We start from the raw sequence: 16,949 nt of genomic DNA, 5'->3' as shown, positions 1-16,949 counted from the left end.
ACCGCACAGGGCGGGGACCAGGCAGCAGCGCAGGGCGTGGGCACCGTCCCAGGCAGCTGCGGCTACGAGAGGGCAGAGAGCTGGGAGGCAGCGCCGGCCTTCAGACTCACCTCCACAAGGAATGCCAGGGCAGGGAAGTTCCAGTATGGCATCTCTTTGTGGAGCAACTGAAGGAGACAGTCTGAGATGCTTTTGCACAAGCAGGTGGATTCATTGCGCATCTCCCTGGAAGGCGGAAAATGGCACTAAGATGTGGCAGCAGCTCTCTGGCCTCAGAGAGAAACAGACAACTTTCCCAGGCATTGCCTGAGAAAGTCTGAGAAGATCAGAGGAAAGAATGAAAATCATTCTTATCTTAACATGCTGCACCTGGTTTTGTGAACATATGGAATATGTTACGGAGATTTGTCTACCAAAGGGTTCTTTCTTAATTAACTAATGGTGATAGTGTTTAGACTAGAAAACCAATTAAATCTACCTATATCATAACTATCTATAAGAACAATGGGTTTCCTAATAAAGTTAATTATTGATCAGACTTCTGCAATACCTGCAGTCAGTGATAATGATTACCCGTCTGGGGGCCTGCTCCTACGACACTAAGACCCTGAGCCAGGGTGGGGGGAAGCCCCTCCCAGGACAGACTGATGCAGTTCTTGTCTTTACCCCCCACCCTGCAGGGGGACTTGGGCCCTTTGAGATGTGGCTGCTGCTGGGCACCCTCCTCTCCCAGCCTTTCCCAGTCTGCTTGGCCGTCCCTCGTGCCTCTGGCCCACAGCCACGGGGACTGAGTGGGATACCCCAGACACAGAGCAGAAATGCCAGGAGCAATGGGGAGAAGGGGGTCTCATCTAGCCAGCAGACCCACAGCATAATGGTGGGTGTCAGCACAGAGCAGCGTGCCACAGCCACGCTTGCGTTCCATGGCCACCACCACATCCTCATAGTCTATTCGGCACACCAGGGACTTCAGGGTCCTCACTGCAAACCTGAGTGCAGAGCAAAGCCCGGGTCACACTGGGAGCACTGGCTCCTGCCCTGGCTGTGTGTCAGGGACAGAAGGACTGGGATGGAGCACTATCTGGGGCTGGTGGCAAGGCCGTGTCCTTCATGGCATCCCTTCCAGAAGGTATCAACCGCCTCTGGCATCTCTTTGGTGCTGAAGAACACTTGGAAGAGCAGATGCAAAAATAACTGTGGGAAATGCTCCATCACTATATCTGGGACACAGGGCTCCTGGAGGATCTTCCATATCACCACAGTTGCCTGCAAAGGACAAAGCCCCCTGAGACAGCGCTCAGTGCCGAGGTGTTTGTGTGGCAGAGCCCGAGCATGGGACGGAGAGGCCCAGAGAGCCACAGCGGGAGCACCGGGCCTGGTGGCCCTGGAGCTGTCCCTAGGCCAGCTTTCAGCCCAGTGCCTGAGGCAGGGAGACGCTGTGGGGGAGGGAGGATGGAGAACTGCTGGAGAGGTGACCTTGGGGCCAGCAAAGTCCACTGGCAGAAACTCACAGCCAGGACAAAGACACCCGTTTTGTCCCCATCGGAGGTGCACGTGCTGTGCTCTGGCCAGCTCCCCAGCACATCCAGGAGTATCTGCTGTGCCAGCTCTGCAGTCCAGGGCGTGCACATGATGCTCTTCCACATGGCCATGGCAGTTCTGTGGGGTTAGAGATCTGTCTCAGGGGATCTCAGACACACACCGTGGCCTGGGCATCTCTAGGGGCCTGGGTTGACCGACGGCTCTGTCTTTTCACACTGCCCCTCTCCAGCAGCAGCATTCAGACAGCCCAGCCCTGTGGGGACAGGCCCCTGTGGGGCAGCGAGGGAGAATGGCAGCAGGCTCGGGGGCTGACGTGCCAGGGCTGGCAGAGGGAGCAGCCAGAGGGCCCTGGGACTCTCTGTGGGTCAGACACCTGGCACAGGCTGTGCAGGGCGATGGGTTGGGGTGAGCCCTGAGCCCTCTGGGCAGGTGGGCCCCGTACCTGTCACAGGATGGGGCCACACGCAGGAGTGTCATTACTGCGTCATTTGGCTGCACTTCTGTGAGATACAGCAGGGCGTTGTCCAGCCTATGCTCTGCAGAATCACTGGCCATGAGCCACTGGTGGATGTACCTCACCATGGCGGGCACCTGGAGAAGGCACAGGGAGACTTGGAAAGCTGCCAGAGGGAGCAGTCTTTCCAGGGTCCCCAGAGAAGTGCTTCCCTTCCCACCACACTGCGATGGCCTCAAAGGCTCACAGGGCCCAGCACTGTGGCTTGGGAAGCCGTGTGACTCATGGGGGAATTGAAGCCTGGCCATAGCTGCCTACTTGCTCTGCTCTGGAAACACCCCTCTGCACAAGCAAATCCAGCAGGGTGGCACTGGTCTCATGTCCGAGGAGCTCTGAGTATGCTCTGAGTCCTGCGCCCATGGCGCTGGTCTCTTCCTGCCAAATTCTCTTGATGAATTTGCAAACGAGCTGTAGGAGAAGGGCAAGAAGCCACGGAGTGCTGCAGGCGTGCTGCTGGGCTGAGCAGTGCCAGCAGGCCCAGCCCAGGTGGGGATGGCTGCAGGTACCTGCGCTGTTCTGCGGAAGCGGCCACGGGTGCGTTCCTGCTCTCGTGTGCGCTGCACGGCTGCACCTGGCAAAGAGCGAGTGCAGCCCGAGCTGAGGGGCTGCAGGAGAGGCTGGAGAACACAGCCCAGCCCTGCGCTGCCCAGGCAGGGACAGCCCCAGGATGCCCCAGGGCATGGAGCACGGCCACTGCGGGGTGTCTGACCTGTAGTAGATAGGGACAGGCGAACGGAAGATTTCGGGATGTGATGGAAAGAAAGAGCCCCATCCCCCTCTCACCCTGCAACATGTTATCCATTACCCCAAAGAATGTAACCACACCTAACCCAGTAGTTTTCCACTCCTGACTAACCCTAGAGACCCTGCCAACCCCCCCTGACGTAGCAGAGTCCCCCAAGACTATTTAAACCCATGAGATAAGATAATAAAGGCTTTCGACCGTCCACCACATTGGTGTCCTGCGTGTGTCGTTAGCCCGAGTGGACCAGGGGAGACTGGGCTGCCGTGCTGTTCCTTGCAACCAGGTCGCCGTTGCCTCCCATGAAGGCAACACTGCCCGGGCCGCTCTTCCGTCCTGTCCATGGACATGTCACCAGAGGATGGGATGTGACGGGATGGGATGGGATGGGATGGGATGGGATGGGATGGGATGGGATGGGATGGGATGGGATGGGATGGGGCCAAGCTGGCTGAAGGCACCGGCCTTGCAGCCTGGCTCTGCCACTCACCCTCCTGTGGTGGATGGAACAGCACCACCTCTTCAGTTTCCTGTGCTGGGGCAGCTGCAGGGTCGCCTTCTTCCTCCTCCATCCAGGTCAGCTTGGGCACTCTCAGGGCTCCCTGCCCCATGTCACTGACTGGATTTCTGGCTACCCTCAGGAGAGATGCCTTGGAAAACTCTGGGCTACCAAGTCCCACGCTCTGCCCTCAAGGGCACCTGCAGAATTGAAGTCTCGGAAGGCCGCAGGTTACTGAGTCCTGTGGTCTGGCCTCGAGGTCAGCTGCAGGAATAATGCCTCAGAAAAGCTCTGGGTCGGACAGGAACGAGCGCGCTGTGTGGGGGCTCCTCACAGCACCGCTCTGTCCCGTCCTGTCCCTTCGCCTGCTCTGAGCACTGTGGCGTGCTCTTGCCACTTCCGGCTCCTATGCCAGCATGTGTCACAAAGGGCCCTTGGAAACCCAGCTCCATTCCATGCTGCACCGTGTCAGCAAGGGCCCTTGGACACCGGGCTCCATTCCATGCTGCATGTGTCACAAAGGGCCCTTGGAAATACTGCCCCTGCACTGGGGCTGCCCCCTGCCCACCCAAAGTGGTCCAGGTTGGAAGGAATCCCTGGCCTCAAGTGTCTGAGACAGCCCAGCAGGATCTTTAGGAAGGGCTCAGACCATCAGCAAACGCTGCCCTGCTCTGCGGGCTCAGGGCAGCAGAAGGAGCCCCCAGGGCTGCCGACGCAGCCGCGCTGGGAAGGGCACAGGGTCTTCCACAGAAGCTGCCACGGCCTCCTCGGGACACATCCCGGCTCGTGGCCATCCCAAACCCGCAAGTGTGACACGGACAAGGAACTGTGGGCCAGGGCAGGAATGCTGCTCTGAGCCCTGGGGCCCGGGGAGCGCTGGCACCAGCAGGTGAGGCAGTCCCTGCCCAAGCAGACCTGCCACCCCCTGAGCCCTTGCAGGGCTGGTGCCATCTCCTGCCCCAGAGACCTTTGCACCCGGGGGCTTCTGTGCCAGAGGGAGCCAAAGCCCAGGGGCACTGGGGGCTGTGCTCCTGCCTGCAGGGGCTGTTGGCAGGAACACCTGGAGCAACTGCTGGCAACAATGAGTAGATGGCAAAATGGTTAACCCTGCCCCGGGATAGAGATCTAAGTGGCCATTAGAGTACAGCTCTCCCCTCTTGTTCCCTGCAGCAGAATCAGGACCATGAACAAAAGCAGTCACAGATATTCTTTCTGGGCCCTATAAGCAAAGCTGTGCCAAACCACAGATGCTGCCTTCAAACAGACTCAAATTCCAGCCTAGACCTCTCACCTCCCAGACAACTCATTCTCCAACACACCTTCAACACCAACAGCCTGCAAACACCACACAGAAGCCCTCAACATCCCGCCAGGACCCCCAGCTGTCCCTGTCCCTGTCCCGGTCCCTGTCCCTGTCCCTGTCCCTGTCCCTGTCCCTGTCCCTGTCCTTGTCCCTGTCCCTGTCCCTGTCCCTGTCCCTGTCCTTGTCCCTGTCCCACCCTCCCACAGATGCCCTGGTTCCCTGATATGCCATGGGATGGCACTCAGGAGGATCTGCTCCAAGGCCTTCCCCGGCAGCAAGCTCAGGCTGCCAGGCCTATGGATCCTGGATCATCCTTCCCACCGAGCCTTCCATTGGCACGGCTCTTCCATTGGCACATCTGCGCTCAGCTGGGACTACTCCACTCACCCAGGGCTCCTGGTAAAGGATGGAGAGCAGCCTGGCAAGCTCTTTCTCCAGCTCCCTCTGTGCTCTTGGGGAAGGTAGAACCTTCCACAGGAAAGCAACTGCTGCCACAAGGAGTGGGTGGCATCAGGCAGCTCTGGGGAAGCCCCTCAGGAATGCTGTATCCTGAGGGAACACTGTTGGCCTTGAACTGTTGGCACCTGCAAAAGCTTCAAATCAGCTGCCTCAGCTTCCAGGGCCTCTCTTGGCCAGAATCCTGACGTGGATGCAGGACAGCTGCCAGGCACTGCTGGGACCCAGCGGGACAGGACTGGCTGTCTCGTGTCCACGCAGCAGCCCTGACACAGCCAGGGCCATCCCGAGAGCAGACAGACGCTCACGGGCCAGCAGAGAGGAGCAAGGAGCCCTGGGCTCCTCTCAGGGTACCTCAGCTGGGCTCGCTCCACAACACGCCCCCATTGGAAGGCCTGCTGATGTCCAGCTGGCAGAAATGCCTACCTTGTGCTCTCCAAGATGCACAGGGAGAGCCAGTGAGCAGGGCACTTGGGAGGCAAACCTTCCAAGCCTTTTCTGAGGCCAGGCACACACCCAGATCAGCCAAGACTCTCCACCATGCTGCCTGGCCCACCCAGCCCAGCTCTGTGCTGGCCCTGGGCCACAGCAGCTCCCAGCAAGCAGGAGGCAAATGCATCTTGCCAAGAGTTGAAACACAGCAGACAGGGAAGATGTGAAAAGTGAGTGTGTAAAGGCTTTTTAATTCACAGCTCCCACAGAGAGCTTTAGGGCTTACAGATGGACAGAGATGGTTCTGCTCACCCCTCTGTCCAAAGGGGGGTAACACACGCTGCTGCAGGTGCTTGGGTTGGTCTCTGCAGGTCCAGGTGGATGCCAAACCTGCTCTTCACAGGCTTCTCCCTTGCCCTGCCCCTCTGCCAGGTTCTCTAAAAACCCTACAGCCCTGCCTTTGCCCTGTCTTTTGGGGGTAAGAAATGGATTCTGGAGCTTTGTGAAACCAAGCCCCATCTCGTTTGTTCCTGGCACCCGCAGCTGCACGCTCCCTGGACACCATGAACTCAACTTCTGGAGAATTTGTGGGTTCTGGGGGAATTTTGGGCAGTGTTCTCCATCTCTTTGCACTCCAAAAGCCAAGAGGGATGAATTTGTCACCACAAAACCACTCAATCCCACTAAAAACAACTGAATTTTTACCTATAAAGGCACAATCCCACCTCAAATTGCATGTTCTGACCTCAAAAAAACTCAATCCCACAGAAAGCTCACTTGATTCCACAGCTGCCAGGGTGAGATGGGGTTGGGAGGAGATTGGGAGAAGTGGGATCCCAGTTTGGAGTGGTGGGATGTATTTGATAGCAAAGAAAACTTTCAGAGTTAGTGATTTATGTCCCCTTCATTTTCAGTCAGTTCTGTTTGTAGAGTGGCTCCTTCTCAGCTGATTAAATTCCTATAAAAATCATTTTTTTAAAATCAGCTGGCCCAAGCAATCCAAAAACCAACATTCATATAAAACCACCCATCTGCAATTATATTTTTTAAAACTATTTAAATTTTTTTAGAGTGTTTAAGGGTGTTTTTAAAGTTTAATTGTTTGGTTAAATTGTATGAGACATTACAGTGGTGTTTGGTTTCGTGTTTAGTATATTTGTAGTATGAATTGTTTTACTCAGGTGTGTTCCATTGTATGTTTAGATTGGCCGGTGCTGCGAGAGGCGCTGGGCTCTGCCTGGCAACTGATGAGTCAGAGCCGTCCCGGGCGCTGATTGGCTGAAAATCGCCAGGCGGGACCAGCGCCGAGTTCCTGCCTGGGAACTGAATCGTCATCAACGCCGCGCGCTCTGATTGGCCAGGATCTGCTTCGGGGCGGGGCCGGGAGGAACTGGGGACCCCCAGGAGCCCCCCGGGTTTGGGGGTTTCCATCCCCCCTCGGCCCCCGGGGCGGCCTTGGGGCCACCCCAACACCCCAAAATGGGGAGGGTCCCCGGAGCCGCTTGGAAGTCCCAAAAATGGGCTGGAAGCGGCAGGAGCCGCCCCAAAAAGGGATTGAAGGGTCCGGTCCGGGAATGGCTCCGATCCGGATTGGGGCGGGCTGGGATTGAGGGAGGGTCCGGTCAGCGGCTGCGGAGGGGCTGGGATTGGGGAGGGGTCCGGGATTGAGGGGATGGGTCCACTCCGGGACTGGGGCAGGATCGCTCCCTGGGGGTGGGCTCCATTATTGAGTCAGGGTCTCTCCCCTTCCCGATCCCAATCCCGTTCCCTGATCCTGTTCCCGATCCCATTCCCATTTCTGTTCCCCTTCCCGGGCCAGTTCCCGATCCCGATCTCATTCCCAACCCCATTACACTCCCACTCCGGATCCCGATCCCATTCCCGTTCCTGTTCTCGATCCCGATCCCACCGCTGTTTCCAGGGAATGGCTCCTATCCCAACCCCGACCCCCAACCCGGGGGGTCAAACATTGGGGTCAAACACCCCAAATCCCAACACTGGGAGGGGAGAGGTCAAACACCCCCAAACCCAAACTCTGGGATGTCAACCTCCCCCCTGCCCCAAACCCCAAATTTTAGGATCAAACCCCCCAAATCCCAGATCCTGGGGTGTCAAACACTCCCAAAATCCAAAACGTTGGTGTTAAACCCTCCTGACCCGAAATCCTGGGTTTCAAAATATTTGGGGTGTCCAACACCCCCAATTCCCAACGTCTGGGGTCAAATACCACCAAATCCCAAATCCTGATGTGTCAAACACCCCCAGCCCCCAAAGTTTGGGGTTAAAACCCCCAATCCCCGACTCCTGGGGTTTGAAATACCTGGGTTGTCCAACCCTCCTCCTCTCCAAAGTTTGGGGTGAAACCCCTCAATTCCCAAACTTTGGGGTCAACCTCCTCAATCCCAAACCCTGGGGTGTCAAATCCCCCTGATCTCCCCCACTTTGGGGTTAAATCCCCCAAAATCAGTTGGTCAATCCCCCCAGTTTCCAAATTTTTGGGTCTAAACCCCCAAACCCCAAATCCTGGGGGTTGAAACACCTGGGTTGTCCAATCACCCTGATCCCAACGTTTGGGGGTGAAACCCCCTGATCCCCAAATCTTGGGAAAAAAACCCAAAATTCCAAACCCTGGGGTGTAGAACTCCCCCAGTTCCCAAAGTTTGGGGTCAAAAACTTCCAAAGCCCGAGGTGTCAAACCCCCCTAAACCCCAAATTTTAGGATCAATCCTCCCACCCCCAAATCCACTCCAGCCCTGGGGGACACAGTGGGGTTTGTTTGGGGTCATTTGGGGTTTGTTTGGGGTTATTTGGGGTTTGTTTGGGGTAATTTGGGGTTTGTTTGGGGCTATTTGGGGTTTGTTTGGGGTTATTTGGGGCAGCTCCAGGTGCAATGTCTGCAGAAAGACCCTGGGTACAACACTGGGAAAAAAAGGGGAATGAGTGGGAATTGGGGGATTCAGGATGGGGAAAGATCCTGGGTGGGAACAGGGGATTTAGTGTGGACAGGGAAGGATTTGGGATGGGAAAAGGGGATTTGGGATGTGGAAAGGGGAATGAGGTGGGGAATTGGGGTGGAAAAGGGAGATTTTGGTATTGGAGAAAGGAATTTGGGGACAAAGGATGTGGGGAGAAAAAAGAATTTGTCATGGGAAAAGGAGGATTTAGGCTGGGAAAAGAAGGATTTGGGGTCAAAAAGACAGAAGGGATTAAAAGTGATTTTGGGGTTGAAAAAAAAAGGAGGATTTGGAATAAAAAATGAGGATTTGGGATAGAAAAGGAGGATTTAGGATAAAAGAAGGATTTAGGATAAAAAAAAAAGAGAGTATTTTGGCTGAGATTAGCTGGATTTACCTGGGGGAGTGGGGGCATGCAGGGGGTTTGGAGCAGGGTCAGGACCATTTTTGGGGCAGTTTTATGGGATTTTGGAGCATTTTCTTGGGATTTGGTGGGAGGTCTATGGGATTTGGGTGCCGTTTTATGGGATTTAGAGTGTTTAGGGTTGGTTTTAGGGATTTTCAGGTGTTCCTATGGGATTTGGGAGCACTTTTATGGAATTTCAGGGGTTTCTACAGGATTTTGGGGCGATTTGAGGGATTCCAGGGTATTTCTATGGGATTTTGAGGTGGTCTGGAGGGACTGCAGGGTGTTTCTATGGGATTTTGGGGCAGCTTGAAGGCATTTGAGGTGTTTTGGGGCAGCTTTAGGGTATTCTGGTGAAGCTTTGAAGAATTTTGGGGTGGTTTGGAGGGATTTCAGGGCATTCCTCTGAGATTACAGGGTGGTTTGGAGGGACTTGGGGTGTTTGGGGGCAGATTTTGGTTATTTAGGGGCGGGTTTGAGGCAGATTTTTAGGGATTTTGGGGTATTCCAGGCCCATTTTGTTTGGGTTTGGGGTTATTTTGGTGGGGTTTGGGGTGTTCTGGGTCACTTTTGGTGAAGGAGATCTCCATGGGTGGCTCTGGGTGATGCTGGAGCCCTGCAGGGCCTCGCGGGCGGCGCCCGCCTGCACCTCGGTGTCCAACTGCAGCGAGGCGATGTCGCGGCGCCCGGGCACCAGCGCAGCTCCTGGAACCCCGGGAACCTGGGATGGGAACGGGGCCAGGAGAGCCCGGAACACCCGGGAACCTTCCCCAGACACCCGGGAACCTTCCCCAGACACCCGGGAACCTCCCCCAGACACCCAGGAATGTTCCCCAGACACCCGGGAATGTTCCCCAGACACCCGGGAACCTTCCCCAGACACCCGGGAATGTTCCCCAGACACCTGGGAATGTTCCCCAGACACCCGGGAACCTTCCCCAGACACCCGGGAACCTCCCCCAGACACCCGGGGATGTTCCCCAGACACCCGGGAATGTTCCCCAGACACCCGGGAACCTTCCCCAGACACCCAGGAACCTTCCCCAGACACCCGGGAATATTCCCCCAGAAACCTGGGAATCTTAACCAAGAAACCCAGGAATGTTCCCCAAAAAACCTCTGAATGCTTCCCAAAAAACCTGGGAATGTTCTCCCCAAATTCAGAAATGCTCTGCAAAAAAAAAGTCCTGAAACATTCCCCCAGAATTTCAGAAATGTTCTCCAAAGAAATCCAGAAATGTTCCCCCCCAAAAAAAAATCCTGGAACATTCCCAAAAATAGGAATTTCTGTTCCCCAGAAAATCCAGAAATATTCCTCCCCAAAAAAATCCAAAACCAACACGATTCCTCATCCAGAAACATTCTCGAAAACTACAGAAGCGTCCCCAAAAATCCAGGAATTCCCCCCCCCACAAAATACAGAAACATTCCTTCAAAAATACAGAAACATTCCCCCTCAAAAATATCCAGAAATCCCTCCCAAAAAAATCCATAAATACTCACCCAAAAAACCATAAATTTCCCCCTAAAAATCCAGACATTCACTACCAAAAATCCAGAAATTTCCTCCCTAACAATCCAGAATTTCCTCCCCCCCAATCCTGGTATTTTTCTCCAAAGATCCAGAAATTCCCCCTAAAATCCCAGACATTTACCCCCAAAATCCCGATATTTTTTAAAAAAATCCAGCCCCAAGCCCCCTCAGCCTCTCACCCTCCAAGCCCCAAAATCCCGCAGTGCCCCAAAGCCCGGCCGGAATGCCGGAATGCCGGGATTGCCCCAGATCTCCCTGGCTGAGGAGCAGGGGGAGCATCAGCTCCTGGGGCTGCTCAGGGAGCTGGGCAGGAACAGGATGTGCTTCGGGGCTTTGCCACAGCCGGGGGAACCGGGAGACAAACCCCAAAAGCTGCCCCAGAGCTGCCCAAAGTCACTCTGGATACGCAACACAAAATCTGCCCAAAATCCCAAGAGAAAACACCAAAATCCCACCAAAATCCTGAGAAAAAACCCACAAAAAAATACCCCACCGAAATATTAATAATTAAAAAAACCTCACAAAAATCTCCCCAAAATCCCCCACAAAAATATCACCAAAATCCCATAAAATCCCCCAAAAAACTACCCAAAATCCAGCAAAAATCTCCCAAAAAATACCCCCAAAACCCCACCAAAATCCAATAAAAATCACTCAAAATCCTCACAAAAAATCCCACCAAAAATACCATTAAAATCACATAAAAATTCCACCATAGAATCCTTGAAAATGCCAGAAAATCCACACAAAATCCCAGGAAAATCTCCACAAAAATTCCACCCAAAAGCCCACAAAACTCACCCCAAAACTCCTCACAAAAATCGCCCCAAGGCTCATAGAAATCCCTCAAAATCCCCATAAAAAATTGCTCTCAAAATCCTCAGAAATCCCACAGAAAAATCCCTCAAAAAGTCCCACTAAATTCCCACGAAAATCCCACAGAATCCACACAGAAAAAAACTGTACAAAAATGCCCCCAAAAATCCCACAATCACACAAAATCCACACAAAAAAATCCCACCAAATCACCCAAAATATCCCACCGAAATTTCCCCAAAAACCCCCCAAAATCCACTCCAAATCCACTCCAAAAATCCGTACCGAAATCCCACCAAACCCCATTCAAATCCCCCAAAAAATGCCCCCAAGTCCCTTCACATCCCACCCAAAGCCCGAGGAAATCCACCCAAAAAATCCCCACGAAAACTTCCCTCAAAATCCCAGCCAAACCTCCCAGAAGCAGCCCAAGAATCCCGCAGAGATCGCTGCGAGTGCCCGAATCGCCCGGAACAATCCCCGAGCCATCCCCGCCCGGCCCCGCGCTCCGGCCCCGCTCTCTGTGGGGCCGGGGCCTCTCCCCCCTTGGCTCTGCGCTGGTCCCGTTCGCGCTCCGCTCCCGCTCCCGCCCCACCAGCGCTCCCTGCCCTGGGCCGCGCTGGCCGAGCCCGGCCGGGCGCGCTGGATCCGCTGGGACGGCGCATCCCGGCCCCGGCCCCGGCTCCGCGGGGCTCCCGGGGCAGCTCCGGCCGGGATGCGGCACTGCCGCGGGGCTTTGGGCTTTCCCGGCGCTGCCCGGCGGCTCCCGGGGATCTGCGGCTTCCCGGGATTCGGGGAGGCTCCAGAGGGGACCTGGGCTGGCTCCGGGGGGATTTGGGATCAGTCCGGGGGGAGCTGGGGACGGCTCGGGGGGTTTGGGGTTGTTCCCGAGGATTTTGGGGGGATCTGAGAGAGGTTCCAGAGGGGATTGGGGGCTTTCTGAGGGGTCTGGGGGAATTCAGAGGGGGTCTGGGGAGGATTTGGGGCTTTGTGAGGGGTCTGGGGGAATTCTCAGGGATCTGGGAGAGTTCCAAGAGGGATTTTGGGGTTTTCCAAGGGATTTTCCGAGGTATTTGGGGAGGTTCCAGAAAGGATTTGGGGCAGTTCCAAAAGCAATTTGGGACGTTATTGAGGGATCTGGGGAAGTCCTAGAAGGAATTTGGGGAATTTCAGAGAAATTTTGGGGGAATTCAGAGGAATTGGGGAGGTTCCAACAGCGATTTGGAGTCCTTCCCAGGGGACTGGGGGTGGACTGGCTGGATTTATATTTCTTCACAGGATTTTGGGTTTTTTCCCCAAAATGTCCTGTTTTCTCAAGGATCTGTGGACTTTTCCCTGGATTTGGGTATCACTATGGGGTAGAAGGGGAAGCTTTGGTAGATTCAGTGTGAATTCTGGGGGGTTCCTGGATGGATTTGGGTGTTTTCCATGGGATTTTGGGTGGGTTCTCAACTGCATTTTGGGATTTTTTTTCCCCAGAATTTCAGGATTTTTCCCAGAATTTGGGTATTTTCCCCAGGATTCTGTTCTCATCATGGGTTTGTCCCAGAAGGGGAAGCTTTGGGTGGTTATAGTGTGGATTTTAGAGATAATTGAGGCTGGATTTGGGGTTCTTCCAAGAATTTTGGCTTTTTTTTTCCTGGAATTTCAGGATTGTTCCCAAAATTCCAGGACTCCTGCTCGGATTTCTCTCTCACGGTGGGTTTGTCATAGAAGGGGAAACTTTGGTGGATTTGGGTGAATTCAGGTGTTTCTGGTTGGATTTGGGGATACAGGTTCATTTGTGCAAGTGAAATATAATTATTATTACTAATAATAGCAGTTATATAAAAATATAACATGATCCTTTTTTTTGACATAATAAAAAATTGATAATGTGAAATAATGCTGACAATACTTATTTGTCAGCTTTGGCTGCCCACTGTGACACTGAATCCCCTACAGAAAAGGACTGGCCAAGACCCAAATGTCAGTGGTAAACTCTGCAAGATTGTGTATGACAAATACCAGAGGAATGCATGAAATTGGCTATTTTTATAGGGCTTGCTGATACTGTGCTGTGGAATGCTTTGTCTGTTACATGAGAAATACAGTGATTAGGAGTGCTGGGTTTTCATGTACCAGACAATCCACAAGCTGCAGGATTGGTTGAACTGGTGAAGAGTTTGTAAAAAGAGCAGTTAAAGAATGAGTGCTGGGAACCTGTCCCCATGGAGAACCCATCTCCAGATGTGCTCCATGCCCTTAACAATGGCCCCTGGGGAAATGGAAACCCCCTGACTGTGCACGGCTGCTCCCAATGTGCAAATACAGCCCTGGGCAGTGAGAGTGGGACTGCCTGGGAAATTGTTCTGGGTGTGATGGCCCTGGCAGGGCCAGCCCAGAGGCTGCAGGGCTGGACCTTCATGCACTGGAATTAGTCAGGATAAATCAGAAGCAAATGAGGGTTAACAATACAGGAACAGGAATCCAGATTCCTCCAGGACACTTTGGTTTGATAACTGCTCACTGGAGCTTGGCCTTGCAAAGTGCTCATGCCATGGGAGGAGGAACTGATGCAGATTATCAAGGGGAAAATGAAGTAATTTGGTTAAAGAATAGTGAACAAGATTGGATTAATCAAACCCATGACAAGGTAGCACAATTATTGATATTGTCAGGGTTTAAAACAATTGGGAAAAAAGTAGATCCACCTCAAATCACTGCTGCTGGTGGAGATAAAGGGTTTGGATCCAGCAGTGCTAATAATGAGCCAGAGTGTGGCTCCAGAGGCCAAAAGGCCTCCCAAGGCAGCTGAAGGAACAGCTCCTGGGAAGGACAGCAGTGTTTGAATCCTGAAACCTGGGCAGGAACGATGGGAATGTGTCCCTGCAGCCAAGTGCTCTGTGTGAGAACAAGTAGATATTACAGGAGATTGTTTTACACATCCTGCCAGACCAAATCCCCCTGTTTGCCCCAGTGAAAACTCGTGACCTGGACTCCATCTAGGATGGAGCCAGGGCCAGGCTCTTGTACTGCCCAAGGTGCATCCCTTGAAGGCCTTTTAATAAATACCTGCTTTATTCCTTTAACACTGCCTAGCTCTGTTCTAGGCAGCCTCTCAAGGCATCACCACCAAACCAAGGGAACACGGACCAGGTCTGGCTGGCTGGGCCTCCTGGGGACCACCTGACCACCTTGGCATGTCGGGCTGCTTCTCACCTGCCCTGAAGCCCTGGGGCTCTGGGCTCTCCTTCCGATGGGAGAGAACTCTCCTTCTCCTCCAGGGGCCATGGCCAAAATTGGGATTCCTCCTCCAAAACTCTGTACATCCAAGGATTGCTACCAAACGAAAGCTGCCAGGACAGACAGGTCTGGGTGCCCTTGGCCTCTTGGGAGCTGCCTCTCATCTGCTTTTGAAACACTGGGGCTTGGTGCTTTCCCTCCAGTGGAAATAACTGTCCTTTATCTCAAGGTGACTGTCGTCAAAATTGAGATTCCTCCTCCCAAATTCTGTGTATCCAAGGATTCCTCCATGACAAATGATGCCAGGAAGAACAGGTCTGTTTGTCTGAGCTTCCCAGGAGCCACCTCTTTCTTCTTCTGCCTTTGAAACACTCGGGCTCTGTGCTTACCTTCCTATGGAAAAAACTGTCCTTCTCCAGGTGTCCATATCTGAAACTGGGATCCCACCTCTAAAATTCCCTATATCCAAGGGTTGCTCCCAGCCAAAATCTGCCAGTACCGTCAAGTCTGGCTGGCCTTGGCTTCTGGTGGCTGCCCCTGCCACCCTGAGGCTCAGTTCTTCCCTTCCCATGGAGATCCCTGTGACACTGTGGGCACCTCATGGAACCAAGGGGATCATTGTGGCACCACTGGAGCCCATGGAACCAAGGGGCCATGGTGACACCACGGGGCTTCATGGACCCAGAGACCATTATGACTCTGTGGGGCCTGATGGAACCATGGAGACCATTGGGACCCTTCAGGGCCTGGTGTCACCAAGGGGGCATTGTGACACCTCAGGGCCTCCTGGAAGCAAGGGACCATTGGGACACTGTGGGGCCCCATGGAAGTGAGGGAACATGGACCAGGTCTGGCTGGCTTGGCCTCCCAGGGGCTACCTGACAGGTCTGGCTGATCTTGGAATGCCAAGGGCTGCCTCTCATCAGCTCCTGGAGTACTGGGGCTCAGTGCTTTCCTTTGTATGGAAAAGAACCATCTGTCTTTTCAGATGCCCACTGCCAAAATTCGTATCCTCCCTAAAAAATTTCCTATTTGTAAGGGTATCTCTAAGAACAGAATCTGGCAGGTCTGGCTGGCCTTTGCCTCTGATGGTCACCTCTCATCTGCCCCTAAAGCAGTGGCACTCTGTTCCTTCATTCCTATGGAAAAGAACTGGTCTTCATGTCCAGAGACCGTGGCCAAAATTAGAATTGGCCACTGAGCCCAGATGGGCTCACAGAACCATCTGCAGCCCCGGGAGATATTGACTCTGCCAGTGCTGCCATCCTCCCTCCAGTGAGAGAAAAGGACACAGGGCAGGCACACAGAGGAGCAACATGAACACACCGAGGGCAGGGAAGGGGAAGTTGAGTCCCAGATGGGAGGGATGAGGAGATGCCTTGATCTTGGGGCAGAAATCCTCTGCTAAAGCTATGGAGAAGGATGTCATTGATACCTCAAACTCTCTTTTTCCCCATAACACATTGAAAAGTATGGGGAGATGATTTGTTTCAGCAAAGGCTCCATGCTAAAGTAAGCAAATCTTGCAGTAGCTGTGATCTCCTGTGAGAGGTTTGAACAGAGAAAGAGCAGAGTGATGAGACCCTGTGTCCTCAGGGAGAGAATAAGACCTCTGTTCCCAGAGATGAAGATGATTTCAGAAAGAGATGAAGAGAACCTTTGCTCTTAAACAGCTCATCTTTAAACCAATACCCCAGAAGCTGGCAAGGCTCATGAACACAGCTGTGGGAATGGCTGTGAATAAATGGGAGGGACTTCACAATTGCAGATTATTCCAGGCAGCTGCTATTTCTGGAAATGAAAAGCCATGAGATAACTGTTTTCTTGTGGATAAGCCTCCATAACATTAACAAGAGGAGTTTCTCTCCCTAACTGAACTGAAGACAGACTATTGTAGAGGTGGTAAAGTGACAGAATATTTTAGGTTTTGTCGCTTTACATTGTCAGGTTGTATAGAGAGGGGAAGTGTTCTGAAAGTTTTGTTCTGATCCTCATCACTCACTCTTTTAGTTGCTGTTAATAAACTTTTCTTTATACCCTTTTAAAGTTTTGAGCCCACTTTGCCTTTCTCCTAATCCTACCTCACAGCAGGAAATGAGTAAGTATATTCTAGTGAGTTCACTGGTAATTAGCCAACACTGAAACCACCACATTAATGAATGCATTGGCCAAGAAATCTCAAATTGGCAAAGCAAAACCAAGTTTTCTGCCCTACAGAAACTTCCTGATGAACTGCCCCAGACAAGAGGGAAATCAAGGCAGAGCCATGGTTTGTCAGGACTTGCTTGATCCTAATGAGACCCGTGATGCATTTGGAGCTGAGCCCTGGAACCTCAGGGCCTGAGATGACATTGCACAAACCTTTCCAAGTGTCAAAATCAGAAGAAAACCCCAAAGTGTCTCAAAGAATTAATGGGTCCCCATGAAATCCATCCCTAACACAGGCTCCTCTTGGCCTCCTTGGAGGAGATAATTGGAGTCCAGGATTGCACAAAAACCTCTCAGAGACTCAAAATGGCACAAAAA

Source organism: Lonchura striata, chromosome 36 (assembly GCF_050655825.1).
Source record: "Lonchura striata isolate lonStrDom1 chromosome 36, ASM5065582v1, whole genome shotgun sequence".
NCBI lineage: Eukaryota > Metazoa > Chordata > Aves > Passeriformes > Estrildidae > Lonchura > Lonchura striata.
The sequence above is the reverse complement of the archived record's forward strand: the minus strand, read 5'-3'. Positions refer to the sequence as shown.